Here is a 7,811-nt window from a genome sequence, read left to right as displayed (position 1 = left end):
ACTTTGAGTACCCACTGACCACTAATTTATTACCATTTCTGTCCTTCATATACGCACTGACAGGTGGGCCCTATGGTAATGTGCGCTACTGAATGTGGGCCGTTTGACTGGTCAATTGATCATGTCATCAACAAATTACGGAGCTGTATGGTGAGCCAGTGACCGTATGATCACCCTAAAATGTATTTTATTAACACAGTACAGACTCAAACTACCATTTCTTTCTTTCATATACGGGCTGACAGGTAGGCCCCACGGGTACGCGCCCCGATGGTGCAACACTAGTTGCGCCACGTGGAATGTTTGATTGGTCAATTGATTGTGTCATCAACAAAATACGGAGTTGTACGGGTGAGCCAGTGACCGTATAATCATGACATGTATTTTTTTAACATGGTACAAACGCAAGGGCTCATATATACGCACAAGCACTCACCGCTATAAGCGCACACACGCAGACCCTACCCCTATGAGCACCTTCGAGAGAGTGGGCCAGCATATGATCTTGAGATTTTATGAAGTACCATAGGTGCCTCGTAGTCGAGTGGAACGTCTCCTCCCACTGAACGCACATCGCCGGAAAATACTGAAATTAACCCAGGATAAATGCGAGCACTGGGACTTTAACCCTGGTGGGCTCGAGAAACCACTGTCCTCCTAACCATCCAACCACATGTTGGTTAGCACGACAAAATGTATGTGGTGACCGTGATGAGCTTATTCTGAAGTCCAGTGACCATATCGTGCTTTCACTTCGAATACAATGACCGTAAGTGTCGTCAACAAAATACGGAGCACGCATCAAATGCAAAGTCCGTCAGTGTCATCAAGAAAATACGGAGACGTATCGTGAGCTAGATACCGTATGATCACCACGAGAATGTATACGGTGACCGAAATGAGCATATTCTGAACTCCAGTGACCGTATAGTGCTTTAGCTTGAAATACAGTGACCGTCATGCGTGAATGTGTCGTGGACATGCATACTTTTAGAGGGCCAAGAGATAGTTTGTGTGCGTACGTGAAAGTGGTGTAGAAAGAGGGGATGTCCAGTGGAGACAAGGAGAGATATGCCCTTCGTTTCTCTTTCCCGTGACTAATATTTTAGGAGAATATATAAACATTCACAATGCAGAACAAATATTTTTGCATGCACCATGCAATTAACTTTCATGTATAACATTGTACTATTGTATATGCTTATTTTCTTAGTGGCAAATTGCGTGTGTGGTGTGGTGGGCACATCATTTCTAGTTGTGGTGGGTCAACATGAGGACTCATGGGTTGGTTGCATCCAGCGCCACATAGGTTGGATCGAGACGCGTTATACGAAGACCCATGTGGAGGACTCGACGTACAACACGAAGCTAGCTACCAGAGTCGCGGAGGACTCTATCCCCACTGGTGATAAGCCGACTATATATGATTTGTAACCCTAGGCCCCGAGTATGTTATAGAAGCTTGGGGGCTAGTTTGTCGATAGTATACACACACGCACAATGCCTGGTATTCACGTGTACTTTGTACACACCCCTATCACTAATATACAATACCAGGAGTAGGCTTTTTCCTCAACTGCAAGGGTCCGAACTAGGGTAAAACTTTGCCTCGTATTACCATCCAGCCTAACAATCAGGGATATCCTACCGAATGATATGATGAATCATATCTGCCAACTACTAAGAGGGAGGTGTGTTTGGGGGGGCAATGTGTGCGAGAGAGGCCTAAAGATAATGTGTGTGCGGGAGACACGTAGGCACATATATGTGCGTATAGAGGGCTAGTAGAGACCGTGCGTGTGTATATATGCATGTGAGAGAAATAGTGTCTTCCAACTGAGATTAGTGAAAAGAGTGGTACATAGTAGTCAGAAAGAGAGAGAGGGATATAGAGAGAGCATGTGCGTGAGACTCCCCGACACCCCGAGAGAGATTGTGAGCATGTGTGAAAGAGAAATGCCGATGCATATAAAGTGTGTGCACTTATGTGGTAGATAGAGAGATATATAGCGCGTTTGTGAGAATGGGCCGAGGCATAGTGCATCTACGTGTAAAAGGCAGTTCTACGCATTAAATTAAAATATAAATGGCATTATTATTTTTGGATGAGATCATGAATTTTGCAAATTGCGTATGGACGAAAATCGGTCTATCAGACACCCATACTCTATTGAATTCTAGCATGTGCATGTGTTTATTTCATATTATCGATCCATAGAGTGAGAGCGGTTTGAAATACATGCAATGGATGCTTTTGCAATTCATATATAAACATTAATTAGTGCACTCCATGTTGTTAGTGTGATGCACTTTATACATTTGTCACTTGCATGGATACATTCCAAATTGCTAGCTACGAAATAGAATACATGTCGAATTCAACATAAAGGGGGTTTTGAAGATTCGAATTCATAGGAAGTGCATTCATCTATTTGAACCCGAGATAATGGCATTTGTAAATCAGATGTAAAATGGGGCATCACTCTTTGTTGTGCGTTTGAACATGCTATATATATTCATACGCATGTCTAACTTTTTTTTCTGCAACCAAGGAGATTATATCTGGAACCATGCATGAACTGAGGTAAGTTGCATATTTTTTAATATATACTCGTGTACAATGTATATTCAAATGTACCACCTCCATTCCAAAATAATCGTAGCTTTAGGATTTTCAGGAGTAAAGATTTGTGAAGTTTGACAAATCCTGAATGTTCAATTCAAGAGAACCGAAAACGTTAATGCTTCTGCTCCCAGATATTGAACGAAGCGCCAAATAGGCCTCTAGTCACCCGAAACCGCGTGAGACTAATGTTTGGTGGTAGGAAATTACGTCCTGACTCTGGCCCGTGTAGCCTATCGGCCCGATGTCCACCGGGGTAGGTTTGTAACTTCACCAAGACGCCAGTCTCAACCGCCTCCGAGAAGCATTCATACGCCGTGGGCACCTAAACACCCATGCGCTCGGCCGAAATCTATCCCGCCCACATTTGGGACACCTGAGATTACTGTCCTACCCCCAACCCGCAATATGTCCGAAATTTTAGATGGGGGCAAAGTTTGTAACTTTCCCCAAATTTCAAACAAGCGCGTCCCAAAACGAAACATTGTTCCCCCTTAGTTCCCTGCCTCCCTCCGTTTCCCCATTCATACTCCATGGGCGCCAAAACGCCCTCTCCACCAGCCGCGAAATCCCAGCCTCCTCCGTCCTCCACCCCATAGCGCCCAATCCACCACCGCCCAACTCCATCACGCCGGAGCCGGTACCCCGACGTCGTCGTCCAGTGCAACCGCAACCGCAACGCCCTCAAGGACTTAGCAACTGAAGCCGAGGTAGAGCTGCCTCCACAACGCCGACGCCGACGTGCGCCGTACCAGAACCACTCCGACCTCGCCGGCCTGCGCTTCACTACTGCTGCTCCACTATCGCAACCATCCACCGCACCGGAGCTGTTCCCGCTACGCCGTTGTTCGCCGCCTCGGATCTGCTTCCCCGCCGCCGATAGATGGCCACCGCACCACACTAAACAACTTGGCCATGGGTTCGTCCAAGGCTGCACCGTCCTCCACAACTTCTCGTTTCTGGCGAACCACAAGAAGATCGTTGGAAAAACAGATGGAGGACACAACACTGCCAGCAGAAAGAGGTACTCCTCTTCCCATATTCGTGCAAACCTTACGTCTCTGCTCACACCGTATTCATCCCACGAAAGAAACTAGTTGAGCTCTTCTTACTACATCTTCTTCGTGATACTAAATGCACAAGGTTTCCTTCCTTTACTATTTCACCTTTGCTAGAGGTCAGTAGCCCGCCTGGTTTTCAATTCAGGGTCAATCGAACCGTAATTAAAAGAAGCAACACCCGCTTAGGCGCGCGGAGCACCTAGTCCGCCTGTTCGCCGGGGAAGCGGCGCATCGGTGTCTATCATAGGGGTGTGGGGCGCAGGAGCTGCTTGCGCCCGATCTGGAGGTCGGCGGGGCTTGAATGGATTGCCGGGGGGGCGGTGCCAAGCATGGCGGTGCGGTGAGGTCGAGGGGAGGGCACTGGCAGGGGACTGGGCCGGTGGTCGCTGCCATTTCGAGGAAGATCGTCAACACTGACTGGCTGGAGGTAGATGAAGGCGATCTGCCCGTTCTTTGTACATCGGACGGTGCAGAAAAAATGGACTGACCTATTTGTTTTCAGTCGAATGTTATTTTCATAGAATCCTGTAGTAATTTAGTGTGCCATGCATGTTGCAGAGCTATCATATGTCTCCCGTCATTTATTTCTCACCGACCTGCTATCTGCTACCTTTACACTATACTAATTGTGCACACACTTCACCCATACTCACACTATTGTTTTTTTATGCATGGGTATTTCAGACTCTGATGCAGTGTTGATGAATGCTGAAAAGAAAAGACAGAAGTCGCTCCAGTGTAATTTGAAGATAAGCACTAAGCGTTTCAGCGCTCTAAAGGATGCAGTGTCAGCAGTTGGAGACAGTAAACGTAGCTCTGCAGTTGATGATCTCAATTGCCACACACAACCATCCCAGGTGCTTGCTTTAACTTCGCGCTGTCAAATGTGGTTGCATGTTGCATATGGTGTCTAGCTTGTATTGCTTCCAATTTGGTTAAATTGCATCTGCTTACTTTACACATTATACCTTTGATAATGACATGCCTTCCTGTTTTTGATACATACTCCCTCCGTTCAGAATTACTCGTCCAAGAAATGAATGTATCTAGATGTATTTTAGTTGTAGATACATCCATTTTTGTGACAAGTAATTCCGAACGAAGGGAGTACTACATATGTCTATTAACCATGTTCGTACATCAAACTAATGCTCTTTTGTATCCCTCGTCAATCACTTATGATGAGACAGTCACCCGGGTGGGTTATTGTGAGACGCCATACTCGTTTAAAGAGTGCAGTGTCATCCTCCCCACATGATTATCAAGAAACAGCAAGGCTAAATGAAGATAGTCAACGTAGCTCTCTAGTTGATGACCGCAATTCCCCCACACCACCATCACAGGTGCTTGCTCTAACTTCGCAGTGTGATATGTGGTTGCATGTTGCATACGATGTCTAGCTTGTAATGCTTCTAATTAGGGTAAATTGCATATGCTTAGTTTACACATTATACCTGTGAATATGACATGCCTTCCTATTTTTGGTACACACTACATCTATGTGTTAACCTTGTTCTTACATGAAACTACCTCTCTTCTGTATCCTGCATCAATCACTTACGATGAGTCACCTTTATTCGTTGCATATTGCATATTATTTCTAGCATGTTGCCATGTATTGCTTCTAGTTTGGTCAAATACATTTGTTAGGGCACCCTTTTAATTTGGCAGAGTGATATTGGTTTCATCTTTCATATGGTTTCTAGCTTGCATTGATTCTAACAAGTTCAAGCACCTTGTGCTTAGTTTACACTTTATACATCATACATGTCAATATGTCACGCCGTCCTGTTTTTCATACATATTCCATCCTCCTATCATGCGGCTGCCTTACATGAAAGTAGTGTTCGTCAGTATCATGCATCAATGAGTTCTGAAGAGCAAATTTTATTCCTTTTTCTTGTGGGTTTGACTTGACAAGGCAAAATCAAGAAAGAGGAAGGAAAAGAGTAAGGAAGGCGATGATGGTGTCCTCTGCATCAACGTAAACGGAGCATCTGTACCGATTCTCCTTGTACTGATAGTGCATTACAAGGTCCAAGTCTCCACTCCCCTACTCCACCATCCAAGGTGCTTGCTCTAACTTGGCAGTGTGATATCTGGTTGCATGTTGCATATGGTGTCTAGCTTGTATTGCTCCTAATTAGTGTAAACTGCATCTGCTTAGCTTACACATGATACGTGTGAATATGACATGCTGTAGCGACCAGACCTCAAATGGCCTGTGCTGCTGTGCACCAGTGTCATCCCTGGATCAGTAATGCTGACACGCACAGTACAAATGGAGGATTTATAACAGAGTAGCAATCACACACTTATTACATCGAATATCTCCAAAGAGATTAAGTATGATAAACATGGCTTAAGGCCATCTAATAACGATAACAGCGGAAGACTTGGAAGATAAGTGAGTCCATCACTCCAGCGGCATCACTGAGTATAAGACCACGACCTAAAGCACCTTACTCATCGTCTGAAAAGTCTGCAACATGAAACATTGCAGCCCGAAAACGGGTCAGCACATAGAAGATGCTGGCAATGTAACACATAGAGAATAATGAACAATGATAATCCTATACTATATGCATATATGGCTGGTGGAAGGCTCTATGGTTACAGTTTTTGCGAAAAGCCAATTTTATCCTACTTCAAAAGGAATAAATTTTATTTAACTATCATGGTGGTTGAAACATTGAGAAGGTACCTCCAACTCAATCCCAATTAAGTATCATCATTAACCCAACAAAATTAATTATAAGTATCACGGTGATGAGATTCAAATGATAATCCAGGTACTAGATACTCAAGTTGTCCATAACCGGGGACACGGCTAACCATGATTAGTTTGTACACTCTGCAGAGGTTTGTGCACTTTTCCCCACAAGACTCGATCGCCTCCGCTTGATTCTCGCACTGCATGATGTTTGAGAAACGGATGACCGAGACACAGTCTTTCAGAAACAATCACTCTTTACTCTGGATGGACCGGTACACCTACTTTCCCCTACATCTGCTAGTCCACCTCTTCAAGAGATCCTGTGACCTACTCAGCTATGCTAGAGCCCATAATAGCTTGTGGCTGCACACGGAAGTTTCTAGCATGAATAATCTTATGATCCCTTTGAGCCTGGGTGGCGGACCTTATACATACAGACAACACTGGGTTCTCCAGGTGCCTCAATCCACCCAGATGTGAGTTTTAGTTGCCACCTTAAGTTGAACCATTAATAAACATCTCACATCTGTCATGAATATCACTCAAACCCAATCCACGTCTACGAGCATAGCATGGCAATAATAAAAGCAACGTAGAAGTAACTCCCAAGGGTTTGATAAGAAAACAGGTAATAGGTACTACCTCAACTACTTCCCAGTTCCCACAATTCAATTAGATCCTAATCATGCAAGTGTTTGAGGAAAACAGATCTAATGCAATAAAACTGGGTATGAACGGGGTATGATCAAAGTGTTACTTGCCTTGCTGATGATCCGCAAAACCTAGCGAGTCGAAGTAACAAGCGGCACACTCCGGGTACTCTATCGCAAACAAACAAGCATACAATCAGTACTCATCTAATGCACGGGTAAAAACTCGAATGGAAGATCCAACCAGAAAGTTCAACTTAAGAACTCCGGTTTGCAAAAAGAATCAACTCGAAAGAAGCAACGAAAGTCAAACGGCGAAAGAAAGAAACTTTGTTTGCTAATCTGGATCTAAGTCAAATTTTACTGTAGCAAAAACTTGTTTGAGTAGGTTAAACGGAAAGAGAATTTCGAGACGAAACTCTAGGCGCTTGAATCGCCTGATTCCGATAAACGAGCGAAAAGTTAAACAGAATCGAAGATTTGATCATAGATCGAATCTAAGAAAATAATGAGAAAATCCGACGAAAAATAAAAACGGACGAACGGTTAAATAACGGACGTTCGTTAACAGAGAAAAACCGACGAACGCGTTCGTTAAAACGAACGGTTCGGTGAACGCTCGCAAAATAATAAAACCGAAAAAAAACCGATCTAGGGTTTTTTTTAAACGAAGGGGTTTTTTTACAGAAAACCGGCAACGAAGGAAACGGGCGACGGCAGTACCTCGACGGGCGGGCTCCGGCGAGGGCTTGGCCGGCTCC

The sequence above is a fragment of the Triticum aestivum genome, chromosome 5D, assembly GCF_018294505.1.
Source record: "Triticum aestivum cultivar Chinese Spring chromosome 5D, IWGSC CS RefSeq v2.1, whole genome shotgun sequence".
In the NCBI taxonomy this organism is placed as follows: Eukaryota; Viridiplantae; Streptophyta; class Magnoliopsida; order Poales; family Poaceae; genus Triticum; species Triticum aestivum.
The sequence above is the reverse complement of the archived record's forward strand: the minus strand, read 5'-3'. Positions refer to the sequence as shown.